Raw genomic sequence first — 10,539 nt, forward strand, 5'->3', positions numbered from 1 at the left:
GTAAAATCTTCCAATTAAGTAAAAAAACAATAAAATATTATATAAAGTAAAATATTCTGCAGAAGTTACTTATTTTATTTTCTTCACAGGCTCCATTAGAGCTAAGCTCTTGACAGTTCTCTTGCGTAGTTAAAATTAGCAACTTATTTTATTAATTATTAAAACAAATGTTATAATACTTATGTGTAAATTAAAGAAACATTAAAATTAAAAAAATCATATTGCATATTCAACAAAATAAACTGTATTTCATTTTTTGATTACATTTAACAAGAAACACTAATAACATTAAATATTATTTAGTTACAACCACAAAAAAAATACTTGTGTGATGTACATACCATTTATTTCTATGTTAAAAGTTTTTTGTTGAAAAATTTTTAAAGGAACTTAATTTGTAGTCAAAAATTCTCTCCAGGATGTGGACCATTTTCGTCGGAGGACTAAAACGTCATTTTCAAACGAACCTTTGAGCCAATCATTATCACTAAATGACCTATAAAGTCATTTTTGCTGAATTTGTTCCTAATTCCGTCACCTTCTGGGTCACGTTTTATAACAACGTGTAGGGTTGTCTAGTTTTTATTGATATTAAATTGATATCCTCCAGTTGGCAGATTCAATTATTCTCATTCTTTTCTTTTTACCGACTCGATAGCTTTGTTCGTGCTTTGTTTTCATGTCACGTCGTTGTCCGACGACAATTTATTTTTAATAACAATACAATATTCAAAGATTTTAGTAATAATTGTGTTATTTTTATAATGAAAATACTGAGTCACTACTTTGTTTTTTCATGATGTTTTTGTTTGACTGTATATATTCCGTTTGAAGAGTCTGCCATTTACAGAATGTTGCCGTTAAAAGAATCGGCCGTTCCATAATCAAAATAAACGGCGAAGATTTGATAAGCAAAATATGAGATACACGCTGTAGCGACGACGTTTGTAAAGCTACTTTTTTATATAATACCAAGTGAGAGGACGAACAAGTCGTGCACACGCCTGCCCATATTAGTTGCAGTGCCACTCATATCTTTAAATCGCAAAGATCTGAGGTGCACTGCCACTGCGGTCGTCACCCTGAAACATAAGTTGACCAGTCCCATGTGCCTATAATTTCACAACGCAGTAATACTCACATTGCTGCTTGGCGGCAGAAGTAGGTAAGGTGGCAGTACTTGCCTGTACGAAATTTTTCACAAGGAGTTCTACTGCTGCTGACTACTACATCTAAGCTCATATTAATATAATATGTTCCCATTTCAATTTGAAGAAAATGTACCAACGCTAAGGCTGGCAAACTAGGGGATGAATGACTTTTGAGGTCGGTTTTGTTTAGTACTCTGTACTGAGATTATCAATATGCACGAATAAGCACTTTTGCGTACTTATGTTTATTTCTTTTAAAGCCCTATTTAAAGTTGTAGCGTAATACGCTTGTCGGTCACTAATCGTTACACAAATAATTGCGCTTAATAATTACATACATATACATGCACATAATTTGAAATCTAGTTTTTAATTTATTTTTAATTTACACAGGTTAATTCATTTCCATAGTTGTCGTCAGACATTTTGTTTTTCAAATAAATCCATGAGGTCCCGAAGTTATTGAAGATTTGCCGTTTATATTCATTCTGTAAAGTTGATATTTAAATAATACACGTTTATTCGGTAGGGCTGTCGATATTTACTTCATTGTTCAAAGTTTGTTTATGTCGGAAGATGATAAGATGTTAAGATAATGACAAGGTTGAAAAAACGCCTCTAGAATTTAAGTTGAAACAAATTAATTTCGCTTGTAGGCTTTAGTCGGTCGATTTAAATGAATGATGTTGTTTTTTTGACTTAATGTGTTATCCGCCTCTAGAATTTTAAGAAACGGTTTTCATGTTCTGATAACATAAACAGTCATATTAAATCATTACAACCGCCGTTATTCCAGGACAAAACGTTACTTTTAACCAGAGTTTAAAGTATCGTGTAAGTTATCTTTTTTATGAGACACTTAGTGACGGGACAAGCAAGTCGAGCGCCTGGTGGTAAGCGACACGTCAGTCCATAATAATTGCAGTGTCATTCAGTGCTTCATATTTGAACAGATGTAAGCTTCGCCCTGAGACTTAAGTTGACAAGTCCCATGTGCCTGAAATTTCACCAGCCTTATCCTTACCCTTCAAAACAAAAACGCAGTAATGCTCACATTGCTGCTTGACGGCAGGAATAAGTAAGGTGGCAGTACTTCCCTGGACGAACTCTTTCACAGGGAGCTCTACTGCTACTAAAATGATAATCATCACTAAAATTACCTTGATATTTATGAAAATAATCGTAACAACAAAATGCTACCGTTAGCAAAGTCGCATCATGTGTTTGTTTTAGAGATGTATCCAAACGTGTCAAATATCAATCTCAAAAAAAATATTCACAAACCAAATCGTTAAGCCAGAGATTTTTCTTTGTGTTCAGACTTGGCTGTATGGTGTCAAACCTTTGCCTTTTCCTTTACAGAAAGAATGGAAAAAAGAACAGCAATTAAGAGACAAAACTTTAAGTTGATGTAGTTAGTTGTTGGATATATTATTTCGAACCTCGCTTCAAACAAAATATAATAACAAAATTACCTACCTAGCTGATATGGTTGCCAAGTAAATTTCTATGCGCTAACACTCTAATGTTTATACGGAAGTAACCAGCACTGTAATCACATAACCATTGCTGACAGCCCTATTCCCGAATTGGTTATTACATTTCAATGTCGGTCACCGGGGTGAAGACCGCAAACAACTCTATGACTCATTCGTTCCCAACTGTTACATTGTCATCAAATCGATAGTCACTTGTTATATTTATTGTTTATTTTGACATATTTGAACTATGTACACCTAATAACAATATACACAACCTATATACTTACACATATTAACAACATTCTGCAATAACAAATTTCATACGAGTACTTTGATAATTATAACTGCCGCGTGCACAATAGAATTATTAGTAAATTAAACATGTTTATTATATTTTATATATAAATAAAATTTAATAAAATTTATTATATATAACGTATTTCACTTCTTTCAAATAAAATTTCTGGTCTAAATTCCGTATATATGTTTACTCAACTGTGACCATGGAACCTATAAAGTGTCTGAAACGTAGGCTTCTTTATGAATGAATGCATAATTTAGATCGCGGAAATCCAAAAACTCAATGTCGATGTCCAGTTTGTTAATCAGCTTTGATAATTCCTGAAAAAAAGGTTACTATTAATTTATATAATAATTCATATTTTTTTGCTATTTGTATACAGCGCCTGCGCTAGCACTTGACACGCCATCAAAATTAAATACTTAGGCTCCACTCACACTGGCGCAGAGTCGCGCGTTACTTGAGCGTAGTGAGGCATCATCGTCAGACGCCTACCACACTGTGAACCGGGCGCACTAATGCGAGCGTTGTCGCGCGACGATGCGCATCGCCGAGCGTTGTAGATGAAAAACAGGACGCGACGCGACGCTTCGACTCTGCGCCAGTGTGAATTGAGCCTTACTGTCATATTTTTCAGTGATCGGAAATTGTGTGTGATGTTGGGAAACAATAGCCCTTTTATTGCGCCACAAGTGACGTAGGTCCTTTGGAGGTCGCAAGCCTAAGCGGCGCTCGGCGTCCCCTAAGATCCTGCGCCCGTATGCGCCGCGCACCCTACAAGGTGCAGCACTGTTTTTGTAATAAAAATCTATAAGAGTCGTCCATTTAGCTCTTACAGTTTGTTCTACATATTAAAATATTGCTGTATTGTAAATCTGACCTGGATAAGCCGGATATACCAAGGGGCACAGTTTAAAGGAGTGACACGCCCGGGATTGTTGAGAGTAAGACCAACCAGCAACCGGTGCCCAGATTCCTGCCGGCTATGCAGGGCGTGACAGAAAGTAGGTAGTAGGGGTAGTCAGTTGGGTAGATGGTTACGCAGTGTTGTTAGGAATGAGCGTTGATGCCGTAGTGGTTCATCTTGGGTGAGGTTGTGTTCTCGTCCATGGAACTCGAGTTGTGTCCATAGATATAAAAAAAAGGGGAGATATGTAATCACGCTATGTAAGATCGGGTACCGATATCGCCACTTTTTAGCTTGTGTGCAATTCGGACTTTACGCTCTATTATCTACTACTATAACTTAAAGATTTTGATTGGGTAGGGCTTAAAACTTGAAAACGACATAACACAATTTTAAAATTTAACAAATTTAAAGTTACAGTCACTTGAGTAAGAGTTATATTATAATATTTCAGTATTTTTTTCATCCTGGTTCAGCCAATCACCATCAGGTGGCGTTTTAGTAAAAATGCTACTAGTATATAATAGCTAACTATTACAAGTTAGATGGCGCTGAAACTCATTTTCATTCGCTCACACTAAGAACTCACGGAGCGGTTTTCACCTGCGTCTGCCGCGGGACCGCGGCATCTGTAGAATGTAATAGTTAAGTATGTAAAATTCCGCGCAGAACGCGATCACCTGCGCGCTTGGCAGCCGTCGTCGCCCGCGTACTTTGGCGGTCGGTTCAGGCGCAATGTGGCGCAGGCGCACGCGGGGTGAGTTCTTTATTAACCGCGCGGATGGAAACCGCTCCGTGAATTGTTAACCTTATTAACCTTAAACTGACGCTACTCAACGAGGGATGTGGTCCTTTTTTTTTTTTTACCTAATCGATAGTTAGAAACCATGTGGCTGTTTTAAATATTAAAAAATATTCCATTTTAATAAATATACTTAAAATTAAAATAATCTAAGTAAAAGCTGTACTCGTAACTTCAAAAGCCCGCCATTTTTTTCGAGGTTGTTGGTGTTTTACAAAAAATATATAGTACATACAGAATTTCATTCTTTTTTTTTTCTAAATGCATCATTTAACTAAAAAGGTAATTATTTCTTTTTACTCCTGTACTTTTATCTCTCAATTATAATTTCATAAACCTTATCACAAGGGCGCTCTTTTTTATAAGGTCTTAACCAAAATTCTATTGTCTATGATGGTTACATGTTACGAACTGAAAAATTTCAAAAAAGTCGCATTTTTGCTAATTAAAATATCATCCTGATTGGTTACAATGTAAGCGGTACTTGGCCAATCACGGACACGTTTATTCTATCTCTTAGGTTTTTGTTTTGTAGCGATTGTTTAGCTTTCGTTTTAGTTTGTTGTCATGGATTGCTAACAAATAGTCTTTAAATATTGGTTGTGTTTCATTATTTTAATTTACTCGTAGAAAAAGTATTGTAGTCAATCATTACATGATTAGGTCTTAAAGTCTCGTACACTTATAGGTTACCCGGCTTTAAGAGCCCTCATTATGTACCAATTGCATAAAATATTGTAATAGAAATTTTTCAAAACATGAATAATACTGTAGAATATTTATTTCCACGCAGCTTTATGGTGTTAAAACGTTACCACACCAGTATAAACAGCAGACGGCATGACACCCAGCTCTATTCGCAATAAATCACCTTATATTTCACATTACAAGATCGCTTTGTCTGCACATTAAACGATGTTCACATTTCGAGGTCTACTTGTAGTAATGCTGCTCCAACTAATGTTGTTAGCATCAAATATTCACTCTGATTCGGCGGATAATTATTATTATCGACAATCAGCCTTGTTGGATGACCCTCGTCACTTAACGTACGAATACAGACGTGAATTATCTCGTACAGGCACATCCGATTCCTATAAGCCAACACCTCTCAAATCACTATATTAATTAATTGGCTAAAAGGCTAAACATAAATTGGCTACACGTGTGAAATTTGATACGTTCACCATATGTTCCCGGGATGTCGGGTAAGTGACATGATTCAATTCTCAGTTATGTTATGTGTTGTATATATTTTAGTTATTTGTAAAAATACTAACAACCCAGCAGGACTATACTTCTAACATCATAAGCAACAACTTTTGTTCCAACACTTTTAATAAATCATTACATTTTAATTTTGTGCAAAAATAATAATATTTAAATAGATCTCTCTAAACAATGATAACTCTGTGCAAAACGCTGGAGCTCGTGTTGGGAACGTTTGCACGTTTGAAAATACTAATATAGATTTTAAAAGTGTCAGATAAAATTAACAGTTTATTTTTGGTAAATTTATTATATTTTTTTAAAAATCAAGGAACAAAAGATATAGTTTGCGATGTTAGTAATATAGTCCTGCAAGGTTGTTAGTATTAGAGTTGCAAACAATATCGGTTACTAATTGGTATTCGGCCAATTCGGTCTATTTTTACTATTCGGCCGATTAAAGAATACGTTAAAAAGGAAGAAATATGAAAAAACACAGTCAATTATGACGTAACTTTTATTAATGCTGAACATAAATTGTAAGTTCAGTAAAACACAATATTTTGCTAATTTACATAAAATATGAAAGGAATTGTAACGTAAGTACATTTTCCTAAGAGATTAAAAAGATAAATCAAATTAAAACTAGCCAAGCATTAACGCGATTGGCGAAGCATAGTGACAGGTAGCGTGCCAATCACAGAACAGGGTTTGCAGTCTTGCATGACGCATAACGCCGCTTACGTACGCACCGCAGCACACCTCCCCGTTCCGTCTCCTGGGTCCTTGTACGAGTCGCCCACGTCGTTTCAACGCACCATGTGGCTATAGTTCTAATTTATTATGTACTACATCGCAGCTCCACCGCATCGCACCAGTTCAACGCACCGCTCAGGCATCGCATCGCCGACGCAACGCATCGTGTGTCGGTCTTATTCAGGACTGAAATATTCGGCTTTTCGGCTACGTTCCTTTCCAAATATTAGATAATAATATAATAATCATTGCAGCACCAATATATTAATATACTTATATTTATTTTTTAAATTTGCAAAATGTTGGATGATATAACTGTGTATTGTTTCTAAAATTGTGACAGTTGCTTGCTTAACCGACTCATGTATTATTGCCGAATGAATGTTGTTTCACTGTGTAAAAATCTTTCACTTATTTATTAATGGTAACCTATCAGAAACTCGAATTTCTTTTTTCCGAATTTCATTACTCCGAAAACGGTTCGACTTTTTTTCATTAGTGCGATGACAGTTTTGGTATGAATTTGCAACACAGGAATTTCTTCTAGCAGAAGTATCGTTTGTCCGAAAACCTTTTTTTTATTAGAAAAATTATTACACATATGTATTCTTTGGGCAGAAGTTTGTTTTGTTTAACCATGTTTCTTATACTGTCTGTTTTCCATATAATTTCGATTGCTGAAAATTCGTTTCGACAAATTATTATTCTTAGATAAAATTGTACCACCATACCATTTTACCATACAGCTCCAAAATTTTGGACTGCACTTTGCTGGTGCACAGCAAGTCCACTTATGTAATTTTCATCTTACCATTGTGCTATGTTTTTGCTGTCATCTGAAATGTAATTTAAAAACAATGGTCTTGAGTATTCAATAAATAACTTATAACTGAATCGAAAAGAATACCAGAAACGAATTTGTTTGCATTTCCTAGCTAGGTCGACCCCCTCCTTTGGGTTTAGGTTAGATTAGTATATGAAAAAGCCGCACAAGCCGGGTGAGCGTAGCGAGCGTGCCGCGGCAGCGGCCGGCGAGTGCCAGAGCCGAATTTGTTTGCATTACCTAGACGGTACGACCCCCTCCTGTAGGTTTAGGTTAGATCAGTATATGAAAAAGCCGCACGAGCCGAGCGAGGGAAGCAAGCGTGCCGCGGCAGCGGCCGGCGTATGCCAGAGCCGAATTCATTTGCATTACCTAGGCGGTACGAGTCCCTTCTGTAGGTTTAGGTTAGGTTAGTACATGAAAAAGCAGCACGATCCGGACGAGCGAAACGAGCGACAACAACTCGATCAAATTAACTTGTAATATTTTGTAAAGATGCGAGGTGCTTTAATTTGACAAGTTGTATTGTGCGACACGTTCTAATACTTTTAATATCTGTAATAAGAAATAATAGAACAAAAATATATCATGGATATCGTTTTTTTATAAAATAAAAATAGGAAATGAAACTATTGTTTTTTCAAACAAACCGACGTTTCGGGCCCTTTACAGGTCCCATGGTCACGGTTGACTGAGGTGGTACAGTCTTCAACCAGTTATGTCTAATATTGATGCAAACCACCCTATATAAACTAGGGTGTATATATAAATATAAATTACACTTGTAAAGGGCTCGAAACGTTGGTTTGTTTGAAAAAACAAATATACGCGATTTATATCCGGAAAAATAGTTTTATTTCCTACGTGTAACAATCGCGAAAACCTAAGAACTCGAAAAATAAAAATATTCAATTAGATACAATAGTCAAACGGTTTGTTGGGGAAATAAAAATCGGGAAAATAATTACTTGTCAATATGTCAAAATAGTGAAACATTAAATGTGTAATGAAAAAAAACCGTAACGTGTTTTAGGACGAATGAAACAAAATCTATTCAATAAGAGTGTAAAGGTTTTCGGAGAAACAAAATTCTGTAAATCATGTTTCTAGCTTGTCATAGGTAACCTTTATTAATGCATCAATCAATGTGTGAACGTGTAATTTTAATTTTATCGTTGTTACTTTATTTGTGTGGCATTTACCACCTGCTGCTAAGTAAAAAAAATAACTACTTGTTTTATTGCTCCTTTTCTCTACTAGATACATACTACTTATAGATTTTCCTTATGTTCTTACAAATTCATTTTTTTTAACAATATTTACTGATATACTAAATAGGTAAGGTGGGCAGTATTACCACCTTATCTATTTCTGCCGCCAAGCAGTAATGTGAACATTACCGCGTTGCGGTTCTGAAGAGTAATGGTGCTGGTGAAATTATGGCACATGGGACTTCTCAACTTATGTCTCAGGGTGACGTGCGCAGCGGCAGTGCCCTTCAGATCTTTGCGATTTAAACTTCGAAGTGACACTGCAACTGTCATGGATAGCCGTGTCGCTACCACCAGGCGCATAACTTGTTCGTCCCGTCCCTTGATGTTATAAAAATAAAACATAAGTAACTAAATTTTTGTATTAATTAAATGTTTAAAATGTGACATTTGTCGGTATTTGATCTTACTAACTACTATCTATATTACCGAAATTCCTAACAAAATATTTGAATCAAGAATTAACATTAAAATTGTTTTATAACCATTAAACTAGATGGCGCTATAGGTCTAGAATTAGTTTCTGTAGCTTCAAGTAGAAAAATGTTATTTTATATACATGAAAAATGCTTCTTGAAATTTTTTTTTATGATATCTTGCGACAGAATGAGCAAGTCGTACGCCTTGTGGTAAGCCACATGGCTGCCTACCCATAGCAGTTGTAGTGTCACATAGAACTTTAATGACAAAGATCTGTTGAGTACTACCACTGCACCCGTCACCTGGGATATAAAATTGACAAATCTCATACAAAACTGGAACGAACGAATGCCATAAATCTGACATCCAATTATAATAATTATACACAACATTTACGTAAGATAAATGTTATAATAAAGGATTTAATATTTAAGAAAATATTTATTAATTTAGTAAATGACGGTATATTTTAAGATACCACTTGAGTACTATATCTGCAATGAAATGAAGATCTATTTTGTAAAAAATATGATTTTGCAAAATTTGTAATAAGTCTCTCCCTCCCAATTTAAACCCTCGACTAAGCTCCTCAGCTGAGAGACACAGTGGGACGTATAAATGGCTTGGTGATGGTGATGATTTGAAATATGACATATTACTTATGGCAGTTACTGACCTTAACAAAATCTCCAGGATGTAGACATCCCTCGGCGGAGAATCCCACTGAACATCATTGCCAAACGAATCGTTGCGTCAATCATTATCGCGAAATGGCCTTAGAACCATCACGCCGAATTTATTCCTAATCTCGCTACCTCTGGGTCACGCATTATCGCAACATGTAGGGTTGTCCAGCTTTTAAATAAACGACATTGAGACTCTAAGGTATTTTAGTAGCAGTAGAGCTCCTTGTGACAAAGTTCGTGCAGGAAAGTACTGCCACATTACCTATTTCTGCCGTTAAATAATAATGTCAGCATTACTGCGTTCCGGTTTTGAAGGGTGCTGAAGCAATTACAGGCACATGGGACTTATAAGCTTATGTCTCTGGGTGACGGGCGCAGTGGCAGTGCCCTTCAAATCTTTGCCATTTAAAGCTCTGAATGGCACTGCAACTGTTATGAACAGGCGTGTAGCTTACCATCAGGCACACGACTTGTTCGTCCCGTCTCTTGATGCTATATAAGAAAATACATATACAGGTCTTTATCTTTATAAACTATAGTAGGTAAGGGTGTAGGTTACGCACATGGGCTTGTCGAGTTTATGTATCAGAGTGACCGGTGCAGTGGCAGGTCCCATTGGGTCTTTGCGATTTAAAACTCTGAGTGGCACTGCAAATGTTATAGGTATGTGTGTACTTACCACCACAAATAAAAATCACTTTCATCTCTAATAGTTATTACATTACATATTTT

Source organism: Hyposmocoma kahamanoa, unplaced genomic scaffold (genome assembly GCF_003589595.1).
Source record: "Hyposmocoma kahamanoa isolate Upper Pololo Valley unplaced genomic scaffold, ASM358959v1 93, whole genome shotgun sequence".
In the NCBI taxonomy this organism is placed as follows: Eukaryota; Metazoa; Arthropoda; class Insecta; order Lepidoptera; family Cosmopterigidae; genus Hyposmocoma; species Hyposmocoma kahamanoa.